The sequence below is a fragment of the Nicotiana tabacum genome, chromosome 4 (genome assembly GCF_000715075.1).
Source record: "Nicotiana tabacum cultivar K326 chromosome 4, ASM71507v2, whole genome shotgun sequence".
Lineage (NCBI taxonomy): Eukaryota > Viridiplantae > Streptophyta > Magnoliopsida > Solanales > Solanaceae > Nicotiana > Nicotiana tabacum.
Window position 1 is genome coordinate 52,060,772 of NC_134083.1, and position 12,578 is coordinate 52,073,349.

Consider the following 12,578-nt stretch of genomic DNA (forward strand, 5'->3'; position numbering starts at 1 on the left):
TTTATATATTCCATGTTTAATTAGTTTTTTATACGTTCTTTATTGTTGGCCCATAGTAAGTGTCAAAGTCGACCCATCGTCATTACTTCTTCGAGGTTAGACTAGATACTTACTGGATACATGTTGTTTATGTACTCACGCTACACTTCTGCACTTAATGTGCAGGGACTAAGGTTGGTGCTTCTGGATATTAGTCTGGCGCGCACACTTGATTACTAATGCGAGACTTTTGCGGTGAGCTGTCTTCCGAGCCCGTTCTGCAGCAGCCGAAGTCTTCCTTTTGCTTTATTTTTTGTCTATTTTATTTCAGACAGTAGTGTAGTACTCTTTTGTATATTCTAATAGTAGCTCATACACTTGTGATACCAGGTCTTGAAAATTTATGTTAGTAGGCACTTGATGTTTTTGGGTTATTTATCTTATCTCACTTATTTTAAAAATTTTGATCTCTCATTTTTATAAAACTTTCATTTCTTATTTGTGCATAAATTAAAAATCAATTATTTTAAACCGTTAAAAGAAAGATCACGGAGTTAGCTTAAGGTTGGCTTGCCTAGTGGTAACGTTGGGCGTCATCACGACCTATAAGAGAAATTGGGTCGTGACAAAACTAAGTTGGGGGGTTAAATGACTATTTTTAAAACCCCAATAGCTCTTTTTTTCAAAATCCAAACGACTGTTTTTTTTAAATAACCATTGGGCCCGCTTGGCCCATCAAGGTACCGGTCCGGTCTCGGTCTCTTGGCGGGCCAAACATGCCCGGTCCTAACGGTTCCTAGCTAAGAACCGACCCACGAGACCGGCACGAGCCCACATCTAGCGGTCCTAACGATCCCAATCCACTTAACCCAGTTAACCCGCGGGCCTGAGCCGGTTCCGGGCCCGGACCGACCCACTTGCCGCTCTTAATATCTGCATTGGAACTGTCTATCTTAATGTGGGCACCGGTTATAGTTCCATCCTAGTACTACCCTTCTCGGTGAAAGAAAAGGTAATTAAGAGTTTATCAAGGTAATTAAGAGTTCATCTACGATACATTCACTATTTAAAGAATTATCAAGCCACCTAAAAGATAATTACAACTTATCGTGCATAACCTGGAAAAATATTACTCCTTTTACTAACATGTTAAAGTAGTTTTAGGGTATGTAAGTTAAATAAAAAAAGGAAACAACACAGACACAAAGTTGATAGATTTTAACTTGTTCCTTTGTAATAAATGAAATTTTTTCTATATGTTCAACTGCTATGAAACGAGGTGCATGTGCATCTTTCGTCTTTATATTTTGTGACATTCGTGTCAATTGGAGTGAAGATATGAATGAAGGTTTGCACCTTGTATTCTGGGATGGTAATGGAGCGGTGCGGGATGATTGCGGTACGAGTTTTGCCTTAACCCGTAAATACTTTAACCCGCCCGTCCCGTCAACCATAGTATTTTGAACCGCGTCCACCCGCCCCACATCCACCTGCCCCTAAAAGTCCCTTTTATTTCCCCCCCCCCATTTGTTTACTTTTTTTGTTCCAATTATATTTATATACATCATTGCTAATGCCCTTTTAAGTTATATTATTAATTATTAATAGTATTAATAATTAACTATATAATAAATGAAGCTTTGGTAGTACGACGAAGGGCCATTCAGGAATATTTTGGTTTTTTAAGGGTGTTATCATATATTGATTTCTATTCAACACATTTATGTTGATGCCACGTGTTTTGAAAATAATATTAATGTGGGACATCTGGATTCCACTTTCTCTTTCTCTATGATTTTTTGAGTCCCATAACCATTTGCCTTCCTTCTTCAGCCTCTCTCTTTTCCGGTCATCTTCTTGTTCATCTCCTCCTCCTACTTCGTTGGTTTTCTGTTCATCTCTTGCAGTCTTGCTGGTTTTCTTCTCTTTCTCTTTTATTTTATTTTATGGATCATTAAATATTTCTCCTTCCATCTTTTGTTGTACCAATGAATGGCTATTTGGATGGGAAAAACAGTCTAAGTTTATAATCACTTACTTTAGCTTTAATCTTCCTTTGGTATGCTATCTGTTTAATTTTGTGCTCAAAAAATCTATTTTACTTGTGTTTGGCTTTCAGGGTTTTGTTACTGCAGTTATTTATGCCCTCATTTCTTCCGCTATTTCTGATGCAATAATTTCCACCTCAAAAGTTCACTAGCACTGACAAAGCTGTGAATTTTCAAAGGGCCAACCTTCTGTGGTAAGAAATACTATCCAGTTGATTCTGCTAGCTTTATTAGCTTCCTCTTCTGTTTTTTCCTTGCATCTGTTTTCCGATCATGGGACTTCAATGAGTTTGTATTGCTTTTCTCCTATACTTAGATGTCTTTGCTGGATTCTCTACCTGTGTATCTGATTTGGTTTGTGTAGAGTATATTACTGGATGATGTCACTTGAAGCTTGAGTGTGATTCACTCCATTTCTTCTGCATGCAACACTTTGTTGGTCAAGAATTGGGTATATTAACTCCTTAGGTAAAATTATTTGTACTATAGGTGTTCGATAAATTTCTTGAAAGAAATAAATTTTTGTTAAACTTCTAGATTTTGCTTCCTTTTGAAGTTTAAGTTTGGTTTTTATTTTCTTACGGTTGTACTATATCTGTCCATTCGAGATTTTCATTTTACAAAATGAATTTGGATTTCATGATAAGTGTTATCACCAGAAAACAATTTGTTTTGAAGCATTGAGCAAAGACAATAATTTGTACATGAAAAGAAAAAGTATTGAACATGAAGTACATTTAAGTTTAGAACTAAATGTTTTTTATTTCCTGACATAATAGTGCCTTTAATAATATTAAAATTAATGTTTATCTCCTCTTCCCATTTGTGCATCTTCCTCAGGTTATAGTAATGTTTTCGTTGCTTCTTGGTTTCTCAGTTGCATGTCTCTGTAATTTTTTGCCTTTGTCCAGCTTTTATGGTTGCATTTGTGCTTCTTTGAGAAAAGATGAACTATAAGTAAAAATCAATTTCTCTTCTTGATATGTTTTTTTTTTTGATTTTGCACCGGGTGTCCGAGTCTCTTTGAGCCCCGACTAATCCCGGGGGTGCACAGGCCCTCGGCAAGGAGTTTCCCGCAAGTGCACCACGGTTAATTCAGGTTTTACCCAGTCCGATGGCCCTCAGAAATTGTTTGCACCCAGTGGGTTTCGAACTTGAGACCTTGAAAGGGAGCAAACCCCAAGGCTCAAGTCAATTGCCACCAGGCCAACCCCTGAGGGTTTCTTGATATGTTAACTGCGTTTACTTCTAAATCGCCCTACAGAGCAGACTTAGGTGAGGCACTTCTATTGCTTCCTTGTACCATTAGATTATTGTTATGTCCGTTTGATGTTAGAGGAGTTTTTGGCCAATATTGCCCCTTATCTTTGAGGGTAAGTCTATTTTGGTCCCTCAAATATAGCCCTGAGCATATTTAGTCCCTCAAGTATGCTAAAGTGGAGCACCTTTAGTCTCACTGACACAATGTGTTCAAAAACTAACGGTGTTACCCAACTCTGATTCATGAAGCAAATCTTCTGCTCTGAAGCAACGCGTTCTCTCCTTTTATTGGATAACGCAAATTATCACTTTAATTCCTCATTTTTAGATAATGTCTTCTAAAATTTTGACCTTGAAAATATCCCATTTCTGCAGTTTTCAACGAGAAAATGACATTGTATAGCCGTTGTAAAACTAATAGCCGAAAAATATATAAAATTTGTATATTGTTTTGTAAATATATACATTTAAAAATTTCGGTTGATTTTTCCATAAAGCAAAAGTTAAAATTTGAAAAAAATAGAGCTGCCAGGATCACTTCTAGGCATATTATTGAAGCAAACGAATAACCAGGTTGTATTATCACTTTTAGCTCATGCCAGAAACTATTTACATCTGGTAGTGGAAAAAGTATTTAATATACAAAAATTATACAAATTTTAAATACTTTTTCCGCTATCAAATGTAAATAGTTTCTGGCACGAGCTAAAAGTGATAATACAATCTGGTTATTCGTTTGGTTCAATAATATGCCTAGAAGTGATCATGGCAGCTCTATTTCTTTTCAAATTTTAACTTTTCTTTTTGGAAAAATCAACCGAAATTTTTAAATGTATATATTTACAAAACAATATACAAATTTTATACATTTTTCGGCTATTAGTTTTACAGCGGCTATACAATGTCATTTTCTCATTGAAAACTGGCACAGAAGGGGATATTTTCAAGGTCAAAATTTTAGAAGACATTATCTAAAAATGAGGAATTAAAGTGATAATTTGCGTTATCCAATAAAAGGAGAGGAAACGTTTTGCTTCATAGCAGAAAATTTGCTTCATGAATCAGAGTTGGGTAACATCGTTAGTTTTTGAACATATTGTGTCACTGAGACTAAAGGTGCTCCGCTTTAGCGTACTTAAGGGACTAAATATGCTCAGGGTTATATTTGAGGGACCAAAATAGATCTATCCTCAAAGATAAGGGACAATATTGGTCAAAAACTCGATGTTAGAGAGTATATGTTCTAATTTATTTTGCACTTCTTTCTCCCTATGTGTCACTGTTTAACTTCATCAGCTAAATGTTGGAACCAATAATCATTATGTTTATATTGATAATGACTAAGCTCATCACAATATCTACTTGAAATTTTGGCACTTTTAAAGGAAAAAATAAAATGAAGTGAAGAAATAACTTATCAATATCATTCAGGTAACACGAAAATATAACTTGACAACATATACTAGATAGATTTTTTTGTTAAAAAATGTATCTGGGTGGGGTTTCTGTAAGTGTGTTGGTACCCAACCTTTGCTTTCCTCAAAAGTATGAATGATAAGCTCATGGGTGGTCTCTTCAATACATATTATACTCAAAACTTGGAACCCTCTAAGAGAAAACACTACTCCATTAAATCATTAAAAAAAACAAGAATGTCAACTGAAATCAATGTTTTATTACTTTAAATCAATAGAAGTTGCTCTTTGAAACAAATATTCCGCAGGTTATTTGTAAAATTTAAGCAGAAAACAAAGCAAAATGAGGTCTAACTACAATATTATATTTATTGTAATTAGAAGGTGGGAAATTTTCAATAATTGGAAAAATAAATTTTGAACTTTTGGAGCAGTAAAAAGCACCAAAAAGAATAAGGTAGAAAATGTGCCTATGAATAGTCAAATAGAAGATAATTTGTTCCAAAATTCTCAAGAAAAGCTTCATGGATATTATAACCCCACCTTTGACTACTTTTGGTTTAATGCATTCCTAATGTGTTTCTATTTATTAATTTTTTATTCTAACCTTTGTCCTTGGATTGATTAATTTTTCTTTAATTGAATCTTATGGTTAGACATCTTATAGTGCACCAATTTTTTATTTCTTACGTACACTATCTTGATAGAGATTGTAGTGAAAGTTTATTGATGGGAGAAGACCTGTAGGGATTATGCACCTTATCTGAGGTAAAAAACTTTTGATCTTAGCAATCACCAAATGTCGTGAAAGCCTCGATAAGAAAAATTAAGGAGGGGGCTAAAGAGATGGATGAGAAGTTGAGTTGTGTTACTTTTAGCTCATTGTAATGTAATGTTTGTTTCATGAATTTCTAATAGAATGGCATTGGAAAATCTGCTTGATAAAGTATACTTACGGAGTTATGGTCACAAGCATATTCCTGACTTATAATTTTTGAACTTTTCATGTATTGACACTGGGCATTGGCTGCCTCGGACAACTGTTGACAAATATATTTTTGAATCATACAACATACTGTGGTGTTAATCATACACTCTATCTTATAGGGCAGATCCCGTTATGTTGTTGCCTTTCTCTTAGGAACTTTGCTAGGTTCATTAGTTTCAAGTTACTAAGTACGTCGTTTTTTTTTACTTTTTGGACATATTGAACATGTGTTTAATAAGATAGATTTACACCAGAAGCTTACAACTTCAACTATGACTGCTTACTGTTAATTATAGTGGACTAATTATCATGCTAGAATTTGGTTCTGGGATTGCAGCTATGTGCTTCATAGAAATCCTAAAATTGCCATATGTTAATAAGTGATCAGCCGGCCTCTTTGGTCCGTCCTGTACATGTTGAACATGTGTTTAATAAGATAGATTTACACCAGAAGCTTACAACTTCAACTATGACTGCTTACTGTTAATTATAGTGGACTAATTATCATGCTAGAATTTGGTTCTGGGATTGCAGCTATGTGCTTCATAGAAATCCTAAAATTGCCATATGTTAATAAGTGATCAGCCGGCCTCTTTGGTCCGTCCTGTACTATAGGAATTTGGCAATATCATATTACTCGATACAAGCTAGAGTATTGTTCCTCTGTCGTTATATTTGAGAATTTAGTGATTTTCTTCTTCTCTACTATTTCCTTTGTGCAGTTTACATGCAATTATATGTTTATATTTGAAACTCATGTGGGATCCATAATTGTTTGGAAAAAACAGTATTTATGTTCTGAACCAATATACTATTTGCTTTCGAGCCTCCACTAAAATTTCCTTGCAGACTTCGCATTGGTATAATAGACTGTTCATGAAAATGCCAATTTACATTCTAAAATTGTCCAATCACCAGATAGGCAAATAAGCTTCAGGTTCGAATTATTATTGATTCTTGGACTGGTTAGAGGAGAGTATTGATATCAACTATGTCTCATAGATATCTTTTGCAAATGATATATGTGATCTGTCATGGGTTCTATGAGATATTGAATATGATTGCTAATATGACTGATTTACATGCTGAAGCTAGACTTAGTGGGCGTTTGGACAAAAGAATTGTAAAATTTTAAAAAAAGGTGAACATTTTTCAAGTGAAAATGGTATTTGAAATTTAGAGTTGTGTTTGGACATGAATGTAATTTTGGGTTGTTTTTGAAATTTTGTGAGCAATTTGAGTGAATTTTGAAAAACAGATTTTTGGAGTTTTTCAAATTTTTGTAAAATGCATCTTCAAGTGAAAATTGAAAATTTTATGAACAAACGCTGATTTCGGAAAAAAGAAAAAATGTTTTGGAAAAAAGGGAAAATTTTCTTATGTCCTAACGGGTTCTTCTATGCTGGATTTGTTTCCCTTTTTTCTCTTCTAATGATGATGAAGCTTTTCCACTAGCTAGATTAAATTGTATTATGCATTACCAGCTAAGCTTCTTGGGTAAAATACTCTAAGAAATCACAGTTGAAATTGGTAAGTAGTAGATTTTGTTTGTATTGATGAATCAAGTTGTTGTCAACGAGGCACGTAGGAAGTTGAGAGAGCTCAAGCAAACAACTTCCATTAGTGAGTACGTAAAAGAATTCACTAAACTCATCCTGCAGGTCATGAAAATTCTAGGTTCTATTTAGTAGCTTGTTTTTTGTAGAAAGTGGCTAAGATTCTTGATCTTTATTTACTAAAACAATATTAATTGGTTCTTTGGTGCTTTCTTTCATTAGTTAAGATCAGTTCAGAGATTCTCTTGGTGAGAGCTGTCACAGTATTCTGTAAGTGCTCCTCTAACATCAGGGCATTTTTTATTGTTGAAACTTTTAGATACTAGAGAGCACTGGAGAAAAAGAAATCGTTTTAAATTGAGGCGCGAAATGCTGAAAGAGCAACAAAGCAGTGTTCTAAAAATAAGGCGTATAACAACGGATGTTTATAGAAAGATCAACTTTCAAGAGGAATGCATCTTCTTTTGTTGCAGCTACAATTTTTAGTATGTAATTAGGTTTTCTCATGGAAGCAAGTTGAGGAATGTATTATGGAAGTAAGCTAAAAAATAAACTGTCGCAGGTACATATTTTAGAATCTTTGGATATGTTGAATAATTTTGTTGCTCAATTGATGTATAAGACATGAATGAACCATTAATATGTTGTGATAAAACAAGTATGGAATTATCTTCTCAGCTTTCAACTTTTCCGATAATCTTCTACGACGAAGGGTAATTTAGTAGATATACCTTGCTTTTAGGGGTAATTAGGTAGTTCTTTGTTATTCCACGTGTACATCAACTTTAGATGAACGCGTTTTAATAAGTTTGACAGCTGGCTTCCACTGTTTTCTTCTCTTTTCTGTGCATCGTTGTTTTCTTTTCTTCTCTCTTTCCTTGTCTTTCTCTATTTTAATCTAAACTATGTGTTTTTCCTTTTTCCACCTATGATCTTCTCTCTCAAACTAGATCAGTTTTTTCCATGTCTGGCCTTCAAGTTTTCTCTGTTAAACAACTATGGTGGCTAAAAAGTTCTGGGCCCTTACTCTTGTAAACAACAAGAAGACCCCATTCGCTTGAGGATCCACCATTCTTGCCTTCTCCGGTGAGCGACAATCATATTTTTCCTCTTTTGTTGTATTTTCACAGGTTGACTGTTGCATTGTTTAACTTATGTGAATTGGTTTGTCAATTAATGTCTTTCATAGTTAATCAGCATAGAATTGATGTATACATTATCATCTTAAAGCTATGGAGTATTGTGAATACCTCTGAGTTTTGCTCCTTTGTTCCTTATTTCCTTTATTATGAGAGTTTTATGGATTTTGTTTGTTTTTCTATTCTTTAGATCTTTTTTTTACCGGACTTCATTACATGCATTTTAGTATTTATACATGATTTAGACATACATGCTCAGAAATATATATTTAGGGGCTTGGTCCGTGTACATTACTACTTCTGTCTTTGTCAATTAAGATAACATTTTGATGGTGATCTTTTTGTAATGGACATGTTTGTAATTTAAAGTTTGTAAATGAATATTGAGCTAAGTCCTGACAGTAAGAGAAAAAATATTTTTACCTGAAAGAATAATTTTTCTTTGTGCTAGGTTACCAGGTTATGATTTCTTTGATTGGGGCAGAAGGCAGCTTGAAATAGGGAGGAGAATGAGAGATGATATTATTGAACTGGGAACTCTGCAGAGTATAATGAATGAATTGCACACAAGTACAAAAATGTCTCAAAATTATATCACGTTGCTGCAATCAGAGTTTACAACCTTGAATTTTGAAGATGGTTTTCCAGAATAGAGCAACATGAAACAACATGCTGATGAATCTCCGACAGGTATGAACTCGTTCTATATCTTAGTGAACCGATTCTGCTAACCTGCTCCATATATCTCAACTTAGACCATACAACAATATATCCCCTCAAGTAGAATTTGGTACCAATTTAATTCCTTTAACTCTTTTCCTGTTGAAAACTTCAAGAATTATAAAGTGTAATTGACATTTTGCATATATATTGTGGAATGTCGATTGGGGAGGAATAGAAGGATTTTTCAGGGGACAGACATGTCGTTTAGTTAATTCAAGTCTCTGCTTATTTAAGCAATACATCCAAAAATCAGGAATAAGTATGTAGCTTTAGCTGGTTTCTTATGTAGGTAGCATTGTCGTTATACTTTTTGTCTATTTTTATATCATGATTTAAACTAGCCAAATAAAAAACTAAAGTTAAAGAAATCGCTTTATAATATAAAATGCAAGAAGTTCTATTCTTGGATGGACATAAACTAGAGTTAACTATAAGTCCAACACTATTACTAGGTAAATGGAAAAAGTAACTCAATACAAAACTAATTTCATCAGCTAACAATGAGGTGAGCAGAAAAGCAGAAAATATATTTTCTAAAAGGGCTTTTTGTGCGTAATTCCATTCAGTAGAAGATCGATGTAGGTTTTACATACATGGTGAGGGAAGGAAGGGACTCTTGCTCAGAACACTTTATTATATAAATAGAAGGGGATGCTTATGGGGTTAATGAAGGATAGGATATTTATTTTCAAAATTCAGATGCAAGACTCAAGTGCATATATCGCTTGAGAAGATAATAAACTGTCATTATGGTTTTAGCTTCAAGATTCCAAAGAAATGAGGTCAACCTCTGAGTTGCTTTCTAGGTCTGCGATAACAACAACCCAGTAGAATCCCACTAATGGGGTCTGGGGAGGGTAGTGTGTACGCAGACCTTACCCCTACCCCAAAGGAGTAAGAGTCTGTCTTCGAAAGACCCTCGGCTCAAGAAAACAAAAAGACAAAACGACAAGAGGAGACAACATTAGTATCACCACCCTCCCCAGAGAGAGGCAATATTCTCTGCAGATGAGCGGAGATAATTGATATGTATCCAAATATCTCCACTGTTTTAGGCATGAAATGTTAAAGGCAATCTATTCAATTATGAACGTTATTGGAAAAAAAGGGACAATCTATTCAGTTATGATGTTGCATATAGGCAGCAATGCACACAGAAATGCTCTTAAGTAAGTTAACGGGAGAGAATAGGAGGTAAACAAAGATGGCGTAGTATGTATTATGAATAACAACAATTATTCTAAATCATATTAAAGTCTACACTTCCTATTCATATACCTACTTGTGCAAATTGAGGGGGAAATAATAAAGACTGAAAGACAATCTAGAGTTCAATCTACATAAACCGACCCTGCCGAGATGTTTGAGGGCTTGCCTCAATCACTCGGTGCTATCATTGTTGACTCTTTTTTTTATAAGGTAAAAACTACGATGTGCCATCATTATTGACTCTTAACATGATCTGTGTATGATTGATAAGAAAACTTAGCAATTACAGTGATTGTAAAACTTTCTCTATTTTGATTACTTATTATCATATATAATATCACCAAATTTTACTTTATTCGTGGAATATAATGTATTCGTCATATTCACTATCAGCCTTTCAAGGATTCCTTCGTGCATTTCTTGAAATTACTAGAATGTTTTAATTTAAGTTTTTTCAATGTTATTGCTAAGTACTACCACGGCATTTTTTTTTTTGTGGATGGTTAATATTTTGTGATGTAAAGAGGTTTCTTATTTACGAATCGTTCTTTTTCTATCAATTGGGTTATGAACATTTTGAAAGTTCAGGTACACAGAATTCGGTTTGGGTTGTGAATATTTTGTGATGTAGAGAGGCTTCAACTCACATTTTGGAAGTTCAAGTGAGAGAAATTGTGTGATAAAAGTCATTTAGTTCTTCTGCTTATGTTGAAGCCAATTTACCACTACTTTATGTGAATTCGGTTGGTAGTTTCAAAATACTTCTAGCACTTTTGCGATACAACAAAAAATTATTATATATGAGTTGCATGGCATCTTAAACCTCCTCATTTGTTGATGTGACAATATAATATTGTTCCCAGTTATAAGTTACAAAACCTGATTGTATTTCAGCATGTGTATGCAGAGTGAATATTCTTGTCCAGATGAATATCGATTTATCTCTTATCATTGTCACTTGCTCGACCTAGAGGTTGTTGGAAACGCATGAACGTGGGATGAGGCACTTCAGCTGCAGTTGAACTGCAAAACTATGTAAAGGGAGTTTCCCGTTGTTGTTTTGTCCACTAAAGAAGGTATTGTTATGTGACTTAATCTTCATTTCATTTTTAACTTCCAATGCACATACTTTTCTAATGGCTCAATATCCTGACCTTTACAAGTTCACTTCCAATACTGGTATTTCAGACTTTCAGTACTGGTGCTTAGCTTTTTGGAGAAATTGCTTTGATTGGGAGGTTGGCTCTACTGTTGAATGAATTAGAGAAGATGATAAAAGCAAAAAAAAATAGGCATTACTCTATTATTCATGCTACAAGATCTCAATAGGGATGAGGACTGCAATACAAGTTGGGCTTGGAAAGAGTTGTGGATTTCAAAGGCACCTTATAAAGTTCAGCTATTTTAGTTGGCCTTCAAAATAGTAGTTATGAATTTCAAATGCACTGTTTGTTATGCATGCTATCAGCATTTAAACTTTGTAGGAGTCTGCTCTGATGGTCCGCATAGCCTCTTATTTTTTATTATATAGCCCGAAAAAATGGCGGGTTAAACGGGTTTGAGATGTTGATGAATTCAGTAGATGGCCGAGGAGAAGACTAAAGTTCGATATATAATTATTTTGAGAATCACACCGCAGAAACCAAATAATATAGACAAGAAACCAGATAATATAGAAAAAATGTCATGGCAAAAACTACAATAACATAGACAAACAATATCGGGCATATGCCCGTGCTATCTTTCCTATCTAGTTTATATATATGTCATTGGCAATCTAAATCTTCCTCTTCCATTTATTGTTCTTTAAAATTATATTTGGGGTTTATAAACTTCCATTACAATAGTTTGGAGAGAGAAACTTACATTACAATAGTTTGAGAGTCTTCATATTGTGATATTAGAAATTTAGAAATAGAATTGTATTATAGTATGCATACATTTCATATATCTAATAATTTTGGGTTTCTATATGGTGACCTTTGAGAGGAGTAATCGATAAGCCTTAAGGCCTTATTTGCAGAACCAGTCAAGTGATTTGCTTGTGAAGGATTGAATGAAAAGCAAAATATTAAGAAGTGCTAAACAGATATATGCAGAATTATGTTGTCTTCTTTCTTGGTTTGAATGATGTTAAAAAATTACTCCTACTACATTGGTGATTGACTATTCAAAAGCAGTCCCAATTAACTTTGAGAAGTCACCAAAAATTATATTTTTCTCTAAAATATTTGGCATAGCAAAATGGGAATTGGAAACAC

The 12,578-nt window shown here is 34.1% G+C and overlaps 1 long non-coding RNA gene across 16 annotated transcripts; it reads left to right on the plus strand.

The window, feature by feature from the left end:
* The first annotated feature begins 1,716 nt into the window (after positions 1 to 1,716).
* Positions 1,717 to 11,870, plus strand: LOC107767526 (uncharacterized). Of its 16 annotated transcripts, none has more exons than XR_012708695.1 (7): positions 1,717 to 1,827; positions 2,099 to 2,221; positions 2,392 to 3,302; positions 8,197 to 8,332; positions 8,837 to 9,075; positions 11,225 to 11,393; positions 11,506 to 11,870. It is a non-coding gene; the product is annotated as an uncharacterized LOC107767526 (long non-coding RNA). The 16 variants fall into 16 exon arrangements; XR_012708693.1 differs by having other exon boundaries at positions 1,721 to 1,860; XR_012708686.1 differs by adding an exon at positions 7,469 to 7,516 and having other exon boundaries at positions 1,738 to 1,894; positions 2,099 to 3,302.
* The last annotated feature ends 708 nt before the right edge of the window (positions 11,871 to 12,578 follow it).